Source organism: Neoarius graeffei, chromosome 5 (genome assembly GCF_027579695.1).
Source record: "Neoarius graeffei isolate fNeoGra1 chromosome 5, fNeoGra1.pri, whole genome shotgun sequence".
Classification (NCBI taxonomy): Eukaryota; Metazoa; Chordata; class Actinopteri; order Siluriformes; family Ariidae; genus Neoarius; species Neoarius graeffei.
This window is the reverse complement of record NC_083573.1, coordinates 92,788,969-92,804,453: the sequence shown is the minus strand read 5'-3', so window position 1 is coordinate 92,804,453 and position 15,485 is coordinate 92,788,969.

The window sequence follows — 15,485 nt, the reverse complement described above, 5'->3', positions numbered from 1 at the left end:
GGAAACCGGAGCACCCGGAGGAAACCCATGCGGACATGGGGAGAACAGGCAAACTACGCACAGAAAGGCCCTCGCCAGCCACGGGGCTCGAACCCGGACCTTCTTGCTGTGAGGCGACAGCGCTAACCACTACACCACCATGCCGCCCTGTATTATTTGTGTGTAACAGTATGGCTTGGACAGTAGTTCCAGCTGTAACATGAACGATAGGGTTATATCAATGCCCTTGTTGTAACATGTCATTGTTTCTATTGTATCAGCTCATACACAGGGAATTGTACAGCAGACACTCGACATAATCTAAGATGAATAATAAACACATTTTAGAAACGTTTGTAAAAATCTAAAAAAAAAAATCTAAAAACATATAATCGTTGATGCAGTGGTGGTTTTTCTAAGTAGGCAACTGTTAAACCGTTAAAATCCGCAACATGTTTTTCATTAATACAACCCCAAATCAGAAAAAGTTGGGACAGTATGGAAAATGCAAATAAAAAAAGAAAGCAGTGATTTCTAAATTGACTTTGACTTGTATCTCACTGCAGACAGAATGAACCCAAGATATTCCATCTTTTGTCCAGTCAACTTCATTTCATTTGTTAATATACGAGTACATCCGTTCCTGCATTTCAGCCCCGCAACACAGTCCAAAAAAAAAAAATGTTGGGACAGGGGCATTTTAGGGCTAGTAATGAGGTCAAACAATTAAATAATGATGAGATGTGAAATAGGTGATTGTAATCATGATTTGGTACAAAATCAGTATCCAGGAAAGGCCTAGTCTTTGAGGAGCAAAGATGAGCTGAGGATCTCTAGTTAGTCAACAAATGTGTGAGAAAAGTAATTGAAATGTTTAAAAACAATGTTCCTCAAATAAGGCTATGAAGGGATTTAGATATTTCACCCTCTACAGTGCATAATATCATTAAACGATTCAAGGAATCTGGAGGAATTTCAGTGCATAAAGGGCAAGGGCTCAAGCCTAATCTGAACACCCGTGATCTCTGATCCCTCAGATGGCACTGCATCAAGAACCGTCATTCATCTATAGCAGATACCATATAACCACATGGGCTTGGGATCACTTTGGCAAATCTTTGTCAAGCTACAATACAGAGTTACATCCGCAAACACCAGTTAAAACCTTACTGTGCAAAAAGGAAGCCTTATGTTTACTGTGTCCAGAAGCGCCGTCGACTTCTCTGGGCTTGGCGGCATCTGGGATGGATCATCACACAGTGGAAACGTGTACTGTAGTCAGACAAATCAGTATTCAAGGTCTTTTTTTGTAAGAAATGGATGCCATGTGCTACAGACCAAATGTTAAAAGGACCAGCCAGACTGTTTCCAGGAACAAGTCCAAAAGCCAGGGTGCATCATGGTATGGGGTTGTGTCAGTGCCCTTGGCAAAGGTAACTTACACTTCTGTGATTGAGCATTAATGCAGAAAAGTACATTGAGATTTTGGAGCAACATATACTGCCTTCAAGATGACCTCTTTTCCAGGGAGATTTCAACAAGACAATGCAAAACCACATTCTGCACACATTACAAAGGCATGGCTGTGGAAGAAGAGGGTGTGTCCCCTCTGTCCCCAATAGAGAATGGGTGGAGAATTTAGAAATGAAAAATATGACAATGTTGACCTCGTACTGTTGCACACCTTAAGACCTGTTTGAAGGAAGAATGGAACAAAATAACACCTGAAATGCTTCATCACTTGGTGTCTTCAGTCCCTAAACATCTTTTAAGTGTTGTGAGAAAGTGTTGCAAGAATCAAAATTGATTTCAAAATAAAAGTTCATGAGGTAAAACATCAAATAACGCACTGCTGTATTATTCTGATTTCAATTACACATCAAAGATCATTCACAAACCATTGGTTAATTTCAATTTCAACATACAGTCTGTTCTAAATTTTCTGATTTGCGGTTGTATATTTCTGATTAGTTAGTCACCAAAACCTAACATGGCAAACAAATGTAGCTGAAATTGTCAATGTAACATACTACACTTTTTTTTTTGCTGGCTAGTTAGCTAGTTACTTAATGTAGATAATTTTAAGATTTAGATTTTTTTTAGTCCTTACAAGTAATTTTAAGCAATTCTATAAATACACTAAGTTAAATGAACACAGGACAGTAAATAAAATGATCTCGAGCCATAGGTTGAAGATAACAAAACTATTCATAGGCTTAAATTAACACAGGACTATTCATAGGTTTAAATTAACTAAGCTGTAAGTCTAATTGCATATTCTTTAACTATTCTTAAACTACACTTTTTTCATCCCGCGAGTCTGTGTAAATTAACAGACTAAATAATTTTGCCAAATTAGCTATGCTTCATAAGCTAATGCTGTAAGGTATTATGCTAAGTAGTCTTTGTAAAATTACAGAATAATTTATTTCACCGGGCGGCACGGTGGTGTAGTGGTTAGCGCTGTTGGCTCACAGCAAGAAGGTCTGGGTTCGAGCCCCGTGGCCGGCGAGGGCCTTTCTGTGTGGAGTTTGCATGTTCTCCCCGTGTCCGTGTGGGTTTCCTCCGGGTGCTCCGGTTTCCCCACAGTCCAAAGACATGCAGGTTAGGTTAACTGGTGACTCTAAATTGACTGTAGGTGTGAATGTGAGTGTGAATGGTTGTCTGTGTCTATGTGTCAGCCCTGTGATGACCTGGCGACTTGTCCAGGGTGTACCCCGCCTTTCGCCTGTAGTCAGCTGGGATAGGCTCCAGCTTGCCTGCGACCCTGGAGAACAGGATAAAGCGGCTAGAGATAATGAGATGAGATTTATTTCACCAGTTAGCTAGTGTTTTGTAATGTTCCTATGCTTAGTGTTTTGGCTGAAGCCATGGCCTAATGGTTAGAGAAACAGCTTTGAGACCAAAAGGTCACCAGCTCAATTCCCTGGACCAGCAGGAATGGCTGAAGTGCCCTTGAGCAAGGCACCAAGCCCCCAATTGCTTCCCAGGCTGCTCTGGGTACATTGTATGTTGCTCTGGATAAGAGTGTCCAGCCCCTGTTGCTTCAGGACAAACTGAACAGGATGTGAGCGGACCCCTGCCTGGTCACCCGGATCTCCAGCTACCTCACTGGCAGGCCGCAGTATGTCAGGCTGAAGGACATCATGTCTGACACTGTGATTAGCAGCCCCGGAGCACCCCAGGGCACGGTGCTGGCCCCTCTTCTCTTCACCCTGTACACTGCGGACTTCTGCTACAACTCGGAGCTGTGTCATATTCAGAAGTTTGCCGATGACACAGCCATCGTTGGGTGTATCAGTGACGACAGAGAGGAAGAGTATAGGAGCCTGGTGAGGGACTTTGCTGTGTGGTGCAACAGGAACCATCTGCAGCTCAACACCTCAAAGACCAAGGAGCTGGTCATTGACTTTGGGAGGTCCAGACCAAGGTCACGACCAGTTCTAATTGAGGGAGTCAAGGTGGAGGCTGTGGATTCCTACAAGTACCTTGGGCTGTGGCTGGACAGCAAGCTGGACTGGACTTGCAACACCAATCACTTATACAAGAAGGGACAGAGCAGGCTATACTTCCATAGGAGGCTGCGGTCCTTTAACATCTGCAGGAAACTCCTGTGGATGTTCTATCAGTCTGTGGTCGCCAGTGTCCTGTTTTACATCATGGTGTGCTGGGGGGGCAGCACATCCAAGAAGGACACATCCAGGCTGGACAAACTGATCAGGCTGGCCGGCTCTGTGGTTGGCGTGAAGCTGGACTCTCTGGTGATGGTGGCAGAGAAGAGGTCTATGGACAAACTGTTGAACATCATGGATGATGCCAGTCACCCTCTGCACACCGTCATCAGCAACCAGAGGAGCCTGTTCAGTGACAGAATGCTCCTTCCCAAGTGCAGGACAAACAGACTCAAAACTCCTTTGTCCCACATGCCATCAGACTGTACAACTCTTCTCTGGGGGGGAGGGGTAACAGGAGGACAGAGGACAGGAAGGAGCAGTAGCCTAGCCTAACAATAAGCAATACAGGACAATGTGCAATATAATGTGCAATATAAAGTGCAATATCTCTCCTGCCGCCATCCCCCTTCTCTCCCCCCTTTTTTCCTTTCCCTCCTTCCCTCCCTCTCTCCCCCATATCTTATTATTTTTATATTTATATATGTAGATACTTAATTTATTTTAATTTATCTAGAAGTTTTCCTCTATTTCTTTTCTCTGTTTCTCTGTAATGATGCTGCTGGAATCTTAATTTCCCTGAGGGAACCCTCCCAAAGGGATCAATAAAGTTTTATCTAATCTAATATCTAATCTAATCTAAATGCCTGTAATGTAATGTAATGATTAGCTTGCATCTATAACCTTTCCTCTTCATTATAGCACTTGACTATGCAATGAGAATCGCTACTGACAAACCTGAGGACACCAGATTTGTGCTTAACCCAAGTCAAAGTAGCAGACATATTGCAGAGATTTTGACAGATACTGACTTTGCTGATGATATTGCACTGACTTTTAATGCCATCGCTGAAGCCCAGTTACTCCTTCATAAAGCAGAAGAGGCTTCAAAACTTGTGGGTCTTCATGTCAATGATCCAAAGACAGAATATATGGTATTCAATCAACCTGAAGGTAATTTAGCATCAACAAAAGGCCAGTTATTGAACTGTGTGGAAGATTTCATGTACCTGGGGTCTTGGATTAGCAGCTCAAGTAAAGGCATTGATGTAAGAATTGCACTAGCATGGGCAGCCGTTAATAAACTGTCATTGATATGGAAGTTCAGTCTAAGTCGATTGGTGAAAATCAACTTCTTCAGGGCAGCAGTGGAGAGCATATTGCTGTATTGCTATATGGAGCCAAATTTGTTCAACGGACAGGAAGGCAGACCCAGCAAAGCATTTGTGGAACGCGATCAGGGCACAGTGCAACGCATAGAACACTGTTGGCCATCCACTGCATCCTGACCTAGCTCCAGCTGTCTTGCCCCTGGACCCAGTTAGGTTGGGATGAGAGAGTGAGGCTGACGGCTATACAACTCTCCCTCACTCTAATCCAAGTTACATGCAAGTCATGACTTCAAATTCAAATTCAAGTCCTGTGGCGATGGACAAGTAGCAAAGCAGCAAGTGTGGAAACACTGGAAGCTACAGTCACAAACCTACACACAGGCGGCCCAGGGCATAGGGTCGCTCTCTGCTGGAACGAAGCAGCAGTGGAGTTCGGCAGCCCCCTGGGTGTCTGAGCATCCCTGTTTAGGATTCGCTTTGTTCACCTCCATGGAGGAAGGGGCTAGAAAATGTGCCCCAAACATAGCCTGCTTCACCTCACCCTGGCTAGCACACTGCAGCTAGTGGGGATCCCACTCAGCAGTCGAAATACAACAAAAAGATAATGAAGGTACTCAACCTTGGCACGTGAAATGTCAACATGTGGGTGTACCTTCAAAGCCTGGATTGGCCTCATCATTCACCTCTGGAGCCACAACCACCACCTACCAAATTGAAGTCATGGTCATCTTTGACTTCGAAGGACGACCATCATCAGCATGATCATCATCATATGGAGCCGAATGCTGGACACTAACAGAAGCTCTTGAGAGAAGGCTCAATGGGACTTACGTAAAAACACTCAGAATTCTTCTAAATGTATCGTGGCAGCAAAAACTCATAACCAATGCATTATACAAGGATCTACCACCTCTTAGTGAAACCATCCGTAAGCGCAGATTGAGATTTGCAGGTCACTGTTGGAGAAAAAAGGATGAAGTGGTTCACAAACTGGTGCTGTGGGAGTTGACTCATGGAAGGAGAAGTCTTGACAGACCAAGAAAAAGCTACATTAGAAGAAGAAGAAACCTTTATTTGTCACATGCACACTTCAAGGACAGTGAAATTCATCCTCTGCATTTAACTCATCTGAAGCAGTGAACACATGCACACACAACCAGAGCAGTAGGCAGCCACACTACAGCATCCAGGGAGCAGTCAGGGGTTTGGTACCTTGCTCAAAGGCACTTCAGCCCAAGGCCGCCCCACGTTAACCTAACTGCATATCTTTGAACTGTGGGGAAAACCGGAGCAAACCCACGCAGACAAGGGGAGAACATGCAAACTCCGCACAGAAAGGGCCCTGCTGGCCGCTGGGCTTGAACCCAGAGCCTTCTTGCTGTGAGGTGACCGTGCTAACCACTTACACCACTGTGCCGCCCACATTAATTAGCTCCAAGAAGATACAAATATGAACAGGAGAAACTTGATTTGAAAGCAATGGAAGATAGGAATTCATGGAGACGGCTAATCAATGATCGGTTCTGAGCGAGCTTGCTGAGGTAGGTAGGCAGTATAACTGAACACACACCACTGTTAGAGATGCGTTAGATTCTATCTATCTGGCAAATCACTGTAGTGACATGGCCACTCTGACAGCTTCGGCCGTCAAAGTCTCTAGAGTCCGTGCCTGTGTTAGATTAGACTTTCATAAATGATCACATTAAGCTTTGTATTTTTCTTAAAGCCTCACTCACAACCCGCTGTACATGCTGCTACGGGCGGTCTATGGTAAAAAATTTGGCAAAACCATGCTTGAGACTTGCGCGACACTTGCGTGTGTTCAGCACCAAAGAAGGTCGCAGACTGCCCGTGGAGACTTTTGGTCCTGCACATGCAAATTCTACGGGTCCTGCGACAAATCAAGAAAGCATACACTACGTACGGGACCCGTACTCCTTTTGTACGCCTGAACCAAGTCAGCAACATGGCTAGTAGGGGCTTTTTGCGATGACAGCAAGACTGTGAGTGACGCACGGTCATTGTGCGAGTGACGTGCCTCAGAAGTACTACACAAGTATTCCACACTTGCTATTTGTGCAGCCCGCAAGACAGAAGTGCATCTCACTTTCTACCCCTATGTGTGGCGTGCGTGCAGCACACCCGACGTGCACGCAGCGCATGCGACCCGCATGCGACCCGAGGGGCAAAACTCTGGATATATATATTGGGGAGGAACCAAGGAACTGATCATGTAGTGTGTAGCATTGTAGAAGGGAAGAAGACCACCTCATTTGCTGTTTTTATTTGAGTTTGTGTTAATTTACCATGCAAACATCAAAAAATAAAACATGAGTATAAGGGAATAGCACATTTTATTTTTTTTGCGGTCCAAATCCTGCGCTCTGATTGGCTGGTGAGCGGGTCCGTATCCTACGATACGGACCCCAGTTATGGACCCTGGTTACAGACCTCTGGCGACTCGCTCGTTCACAACAACAACAAACATAGTAGCATTTTTTGTCAACATTTATCTTTTTTTAATAAGATTTATTTATAATATCATCAAAAATCTTATAAATTTTTGCCAGCATTTCTCAGGAGAATAGCATTAATTTTACAGCATGGATAGCGATAACGACAGTGTTCACAGCGAAAGCAAGTTTTACTACCCTGAGGAAGAAGAAATAAAAGAAAACATTTCAGGAGAAAGCTAAAAACCTGTAATTTGCTAACGCCGAGCAAAAACATGGCTGAATCCTGAATGACTCCTATTTGTATAAATAGGGGACTACATAGGCGGCAACATGTAGTTTTTTTTCCTGCCATGGAAGTGCACTTGTATACTGAGGAGGAAGCAATCTGCATTACAGCTGTGAATGAGGATTCAAAATGGCGGCTCGGCTCGGTTTTCCCTTTCGGGCGCTCTCGTTTTCTGTTAAAATTTGGTAAAGAAAAAACAAATATATTATTTACCAGCTTAAAGGAACAGTCCACCGTACTTCCATAATGAAATATGCTCTTATCTGAATTGAGACGAGCTGCTCCGTACCTGTCCGAGCTTTGCGCGACCTCCCAGTCAGTCAGACGCAGTCAGACGCGCTGTCACTCCTGTTAGCAATGTAGCTAGGCTCAGCATGGCCAATGGTATTTTTTGGGGCTGTAGTTAGATGCGACCAAACTCTTCCACGTTTTTCCTGTTTACATAGGTTTATATGACCAGTGATATGAAACAAGTTCAGTTACACAAATTGAAACGTAGCGATTTTCTATGCTATGGAAAGTCTGCACTATAATGACAGGCGTACTAACACCTTCTGCGCGCTTCGGCAGCGCATTGATACGGAGCTCAGATATCGAAGCGCGCAGAAGGTGTTAGTACGCCTGTCATTATAGTGCGGACTTTCCATAGCATAGAAAATCGCTACGTTTCAATTTGTGTAATTGAACTTGTTTCATATCACTGGTCATATAAACCTATGTAAACAGGAAAAACGCGGAAGAGTTTGGTCGCATCTAACTACAGCCCCAAAAAATACCATTGGCCATACTGAGCCTAGCTACATTGCTAACAGGAGTGACAGCGCGTCTGACTGCGTCTGACTGACTGGGAGGTCGCGCAAAGCTCGGACAGGTACGGAGCAGCTCGTCTCAATTCAGATAAGAGCATATTTCATTATGGAAGTACGGTGGTCGGCCCGTATGGTGAAATACCGTGACCTCAGCCTTAAATACTGACCTCGGCCCAGAGGGCCTCGCTCAGTACTTTCAAGACCTCGGTCACGGTATTTCACCATACGGACCTCCCAGCTGGTAAATAACATATATTTATTACATTGTAAAAAATCCCAACTAAATAGGCCAACAGTTTGAGTACTGAAACACACTTTGACTCCGAGCTGCTGTCCTGCTCCTGCTGAGTGGTGCGACAGGGTGTCAGGATGTCCTTGTCCTCATCACTGAGCATGGCACAATGGCCTGACAGCAATGATGGGATTGCAATGTCCTCACTTCTGGGCATCATTAGCTGAAACATACATGAAAATCGGCATATATAATATTAATTACATAAGCATATAAATACTGAAATGAATGTTTAAAGCATGTGTATTTACCTGTGAAAATACCTCTGGCGGGGTGCTGTGCCTTCTGGCGGCTTGAAGGCAAACTTCTCCCTGTCCGTGCAGGGCTCGCCGGTGCTGCTACCATCATCATCAAATTCTTCCTCCTCCTCCTCATCTGCTGTTTCAGGCTGGGTTACTTCTCTTTTGCTCGCTTCTTCTTGGGTCCCATTTTCTAAACTTTAAAATGAAAAATTTAAAAATTTTCCCACAAAATATCCAATGTTCTTCAGTCGAAAGACAGATGCAGAATGCTGCAGACACGCTGGTTTTATACCCACTCCTGGCCTGCGTCAAACACAAGTTATGAGTGATTGTAACGTGCTAATCACATGCGTCACGCACGCGTCACAAGTGCGGCCTGTACTTATAGCACAGGACACTGGTAAAATGCAAGTCTCACACACTCCACACTCACTGAACACACACTGATCACGTGCGTCAGATAAACGCTTTCCACGGGCTAACGGTGCAATTTTTCCCACGCCTCGTGGAAGTCAGGTGTGCAACCTGTACTTGACAAGTACTTTGCCTGTACTCCTCCCCCAAACTTTCCCCTGGGTTCACCGCGACCCTGTGGCACGGCTGCGAGCTACCAAACCATGCGACCTGTGCGTGTCCAAAACACTTACGGCAGGTTGTGAGTGAGGCTTAAAATAACACATTTTATTCTATCCACATTCACTGGATATGAGCAATCGTGCACTCTGATTGGCTACTCTACTACCAGGATATCAGCTCATAAACTGTGAGTAGAGAAAAACAAAATGGCGGCGCGCGTTACTGAACCAACTGAGGACAAAATAAAAACTCTACTCGAAAACATCCATACATCTCATTATCTGTAGCCACTTATCCTGTTCTACAGGGTCGCAGGCAAGCTGGAGCCTATCCCAGCTGACTACGGGCGAAAGGCGGGGTACACCCTGGACAAGTCACCAGGTCATCACAGGGCTGACACATAGACACAGACAACCATTCACACTCACATTCACACCTACGGTCAATTTAGAGTCACCAGTTAACCAAACCTGCATGTCTTTGGACTGTGGGGGAAACCGGAGCACCCGGAGGAAACCCACGCGGACACGGGGAGAACATGCAAACTCCACACAGAAAGGCCCTCGCCGGCCACGGGGCTCGAACCCGGACCTTCTTGCTGTGAGGCGACAGCGCTAACCACTACACCACCGTGCCAGGTCTTTATGGAAACATACACCGTAAAAAAACATACATGCTTACCATCAAATACTTTCATACCATATTTTGTTGCTTTTTTGTATTTTTGGGATTTTGTTTTTAAGTAGGGGTGGCACGGTGGTGTAGTGGTTAGCGCTGTCGCCTCACAGCAAGAAGGTCCGGGTTCGAGCCCCGTGGCCGGCGAGGGCCTTTCTGTGCGAAGTTTGCATGTTCTCCCTGTGTCCGCGTGGGTTTCCTCCAGGTGCTCCGGTTTCCCCCACAGTCCAAAGACATGCAGGTTAGGTTAACTGGTGACTCTAAATTGACCGTAGGTGTGAATGTGAGTGTGAATGGTTGTCTGTGTCTATGTGTCAGCCCTGTGATGACCTGGCGACTTGTCCAGGGTGTACCCCGCCTTTCACCCGTAGTCAGCTGGGATAGGCTCCAGCTTGCCTGCAACCCTGTAGAACAGGATAAAGCAGCTAGAGATAATGAGATGAGATGAGAAAATGGACAGCACGAGAGCTGTTACATATAGAGAGAGGATTACATGAACTTTAAATTAAATGTAGAGATGTATGGAGCAGTGTGTGGAGAGATGAGTGCTATCGCAACGTGGCCTTTTCATCCTCACGGCAAAGCAAGTCCTAATGAGAGATCAGTCTGGCACTCACGGCTGGGTTTGGTGCAGAAGGCAGGTGCTGGAGAGGATCAGAGCTAAACATTGGGATTTACTGCACTGCAGGTGGGCGTCTACTGCACACACACACACACACACACACACAATAATTACAGTTAGGATGAAAACTGCTGTAAACCTCAGGCAGATACATTTTGTTTTGAAATAAATTCAGTTGAGCCCTGTGATGACCTGGCGACTTGTCCAGGGTGTACCCCACCTTTCGCCCGTAGTCAGCTGGGATAGGCTCCAGCTTGCCTGCGACCCTGTAGGACAGGATAAAGCGGCTAAAGATAATGAGATGAGATGAGACATCCTGCAATAACTTTACATATGAAATATTTTACTTTATATTCCATACTGATCTTTATATTTCTTACAGTTTGCACTACTATATATGTATATACCATATTATTATTTTTATCATTTCTTTATTGAGCGTGATTCATGTTCTCTAATCTGTGCTGTAATTTACAACCCCGATTCCAAAAAAGTTGGGACAAAGTACAAATTGTAAATAAAAACGGAATGCAATGATGTGGAAGTTTCAAAATTCCATATTTTATTCAGAATAGAACATAGATGACATATCAAATGTTTAAACTGAGAAAATGTATCATTTAAAGAGAAAAATTAGGTGATTTTAAATTTCATGACAACAACACATCTCAAAAAAGTTGGGACAAGGCCATGTTTCCCACTGTGAGACATCCCCTTTTCTCTTTACAACAGTCTGTAAACGTCTGGGGACTGAGGAGACAAGTTGCTCAAGTTTAGGGATAGGAATGCTAACCCATTCTTGTCTAATGTAGGATTCTAGTTGCTCAACTGTCTTAGGTCTTTTTTGTCGTATCTTCCGTTTTATGATGCGCCAAATGTTTTCTATGGGTGAAAGATCTGGACTGCAGGCTGGCCAGTTCAGTACCCGGACCCTTCTTCTACGCAGCCATGATGCTGTAATTGATGCAGTATGTGGTTTGGCATTGTCATGTTGGAAAATGCAAGGTCTTCCCTGAAAGAGACGTCGTCTGGATGGGAGCATATGTTGCTCTAGAACCTGGATATACCTTTCAGCATTGATGGTGTCTTTCCAGATGTGCAAGCTGCCCATGACACACGCACTAATGCAACCCCATACCATCAGAGAGGCAGGCTTCTGAACTGAGCGCTGATAACAACTTGGGTCGTCCTTCTCCTCTTTAGTCCGAATGACACGGCGTCCCTGATTTCCATAAAGAACTTCAAATTTTGATTCGTCTGACCACAGAACAGTTTTCCACTTTGCCACAGTCCATTTTAAATGAGCCTTGGCCCAGAGAAGACGTCTGCGCTTCTGGATCATGTTTAGATACGGCTTCTTCTTTGAACTATAGAGTTTTAGCTGGCAACGGTGGATGGCACGGTGAATTGTGTTCACAGATAATGTTCTCTGGAAATATTCCTGAGCCCATTTTATGATTTCCAATAGAGAAGCATGCCTGTATGTGATGCAGTGCCGTCTAAGGCCCCGAAGATCACGGGCACCCAGTATGGTTTTCCGGCCTTGATCCTTACGCACAGAGATTCTTCCAGATTCTCTGAATCTTTTGATGATATTATGCACTGTAGATGATGATATGTTCAAACTCTTTGCAATTTTACACTGTCAAACTCCTTTCTGATATTGCTCCACTATTTGTCGGCGCAGAATTAGGGGGATTGGTGATCCTCTTCCCATCTTTACTTCTGAGAGCCGCTGCCACTCCAAGATGCTCTTTTTATACCCAGTCATGTTAATGACCTATTGCCAATTGACCTAATGAGTTGCAATTTGGTCCTCCAGCTGTTCCTTTTTTGTACCTTTAACTTTTCCAGCCTCTTATTGCCCCTGTCCCAACTTTGAGATGTGTTGCTGTCATGAAATTTCAAATGAGCCAATATTTGGCATGAAATTTCAAAATGTCTCACTTTCGACATTTGATTTGTTGTTTATGTTTTATTGTGAATACAATATCAGTTTTTGAGATTTGTAAATTATTGCATTCCGTTTTTATTTACAATTTGTACTTTGTCCCAACTTTTTTGGAATCGGGGTTGTACACATCTTCTTGTTTGGCCTCGTTGTATCATCCAACATTCCCTACACACACTTCCCGACGTCTTGTTTTTTTCCATGTTGAGCAGGTCCAAATCTTAAAATGAATTCCCGTACCTGACAAGTACTGGCGAATAAAGAGATTCTGAATACATTTGTACCGACAAAACAAATGTATTTTCGAAAATGAAACAATAATTCAACAAATATAAACAATAATTCTGAGTAAATAAAACAAATAAACAAAATTTACACAAACATGAATTACTTTCAGCCATGTTCTTCCTGTTTTTTTGTTTGTTTTTTTGCATGATCATTTTTTCTTCAAATGAGTTCCCTTTTTTGTGGTCACTTTGTGAAATTATTGAGTGTATTCTCTTCTCAGTCTCCTGTCACATGCTCACGTCTCTTGATATTAGGAATACTGGAGATGGATTAATTTATGGAGGGAATCAATGAGACAGAGGAAGTAGTGTATACATGGCTGGGCATTGAAACAAAATAAGATCAACTGTGAGCTCCTGCTCACTTATGTATCCCCCCCCCCCCCCCCCCCCACTCTCACTTACATCAGAATGCAAGCGATCGAAGGAATAGGACACTTATTATGAATGTTGACTTCAACAAATAATTAACCCTGAAGCAAGTAAGTAAAGAGCAGTTGTGATTTGTAGTTGCTGAGAAGAGTGTTATGAAAAGTTTGTAAATCCACCCTATATGTTTCGTAAATACATTCAGTCGGTAAACAGGAAGTCGATGTGCGACAGACCTGAAAATGGTAAACATGGTATAGAACCCCAAGCTGAAGCTCGGTACCAAGTACCAAGTGGCTATGATTTGTGGCTGCTGAGAAAAAGGGTGTTTTGGACAGACGGATGGAGATACAAATGGATAGAGGTAAACCAGTATACCCCCCCCCCCCTTCAGAGCAGGGGTATAATAATAAAAAGTCTTTTATTTAACAATTATTGACCGAAGGTGAAGTAAAGATCAGTGAATAATAACCGAGACAAAGTTGAGATCGATATTCACTGAGCCTGAAGCAGATCATTGTTTTAGTACAAATACACAGGTGATTATTTCACAAAAATAAAAAACATCAAATTAAAAAAAAAAAAATTTCAAACTTCAAAAGCAGCATGGAAATATAATAACGGTGCGGTGCAGACTTGTGTCACTTATCTATGCCGACTCACATAAAATACTTTGTTTTGAGATCGATAAAATAAATCACAATTCCACCTTATCTTTGAATAGTTTTAGACCAAACTTTGTAGCATCTTTAGTTCTTTTAGGAACAGCATTTTCTTTCATCATTTGTAATTCTTCCTCCCTTACGGTGACGAAGCGATCGGCCGCCATTTTGCCAAGTTGCTCAAGGTGATTATCAAGAAATAGTCTGCATTTCTTGACCAATCAGCGTGCGTGATTTTCTATAATCATCTGTGTATTTATCAGAGGTGGACAAAGTACCCAACTTCATTACTTAAGTGAAAGTACAGATCCCACTGGTCAAATGTTACTCCGATACAAGTGAAAGTTGTCCAGTCAAATTTTTACTTAAGTTAAAGTACTGAAGTACTTGCTTTTAAAAATACTTAAGTATTAAAAGTACATTTCTGTCAATGCATTGTTGTATTATTGCCACAACGCTTACAAACCCTAACGCCGTTACCAAAGACAGAAATGTGAATTCACAAAATGAATGCGTGCTGTGCATCATGGTGGTTTAACGTTAAGCTAGCTAGTCAGTGAAACGCCACCTGACATGCTAGCAAACTCTTTTCAAACTCGAAATCATATTGAGTAGCTAACGCTACTAGAAAAGAAAGATTTCTACATTCTGTTTATTTGGCAAGATTATGCTAAACATATTTCTGAAAGGACTTCAGATAAGTTAACGTTATTCATGTTAGCGTACTGTAACTCCGTGTTTACATGCTAACTAACAGTGTTCAAGTTAACTAGCTATGTGTTAACGTTAGCCGTGGACAAGGCTACAGCAACTTGGTGAGTAAATCCATAGAAAGTCATTTGACTAACCAGACTGCATAGCTTTTGCAACGTTATTGCTAGCTCTAAAAGCACAGACAACTTTGTTGCAAGCTTTCTCTTGGAATAAAACGTTTATATGCTTCCGTAAGTTGGACGGTGAGTTTTTGTAGACTGTGATGTGGTTTGTTTTCGGCAAACAAAGCAAACATTTAAAATGAAACGAATCTTTAATCCTTTCAGAAAACTGAAACATGGGTTCATGGGCGATGAGTGCATGCGTTCCCCAGAAGAACCGCCTCCTTCCATTCTGCCATCAACTGATCGTGTTAAATAACGCTGCTGAGAAATCACTGAACTTGATTTTATACAGTCTGTGGACGTGACGTGACCCGAGTGATTACTGATCGGCTCTCAGTGTCGCCTGCGAAAAAAACAATCACGTTTTAGAAAAGAAAGAAAAAAACATCCACTTTCAAAGCCGCTTCATAGTAACGAGTAACGAGGAACTTGATGGAAATGTAGTGGAGTGAAAAGTACGATATTTGCCTTTCAAATGTAGGGAAGTTAAAGTCATAAGTTTCCAAAAATAAAAAATAAAAATACTCAAGTAAAGTACAGACACTCAAAAAGTGTACCTAAGTACAGTACTCAAGTAAATGTACTTTGTTACTGTCCACCTCTGGTATTTATACTAAA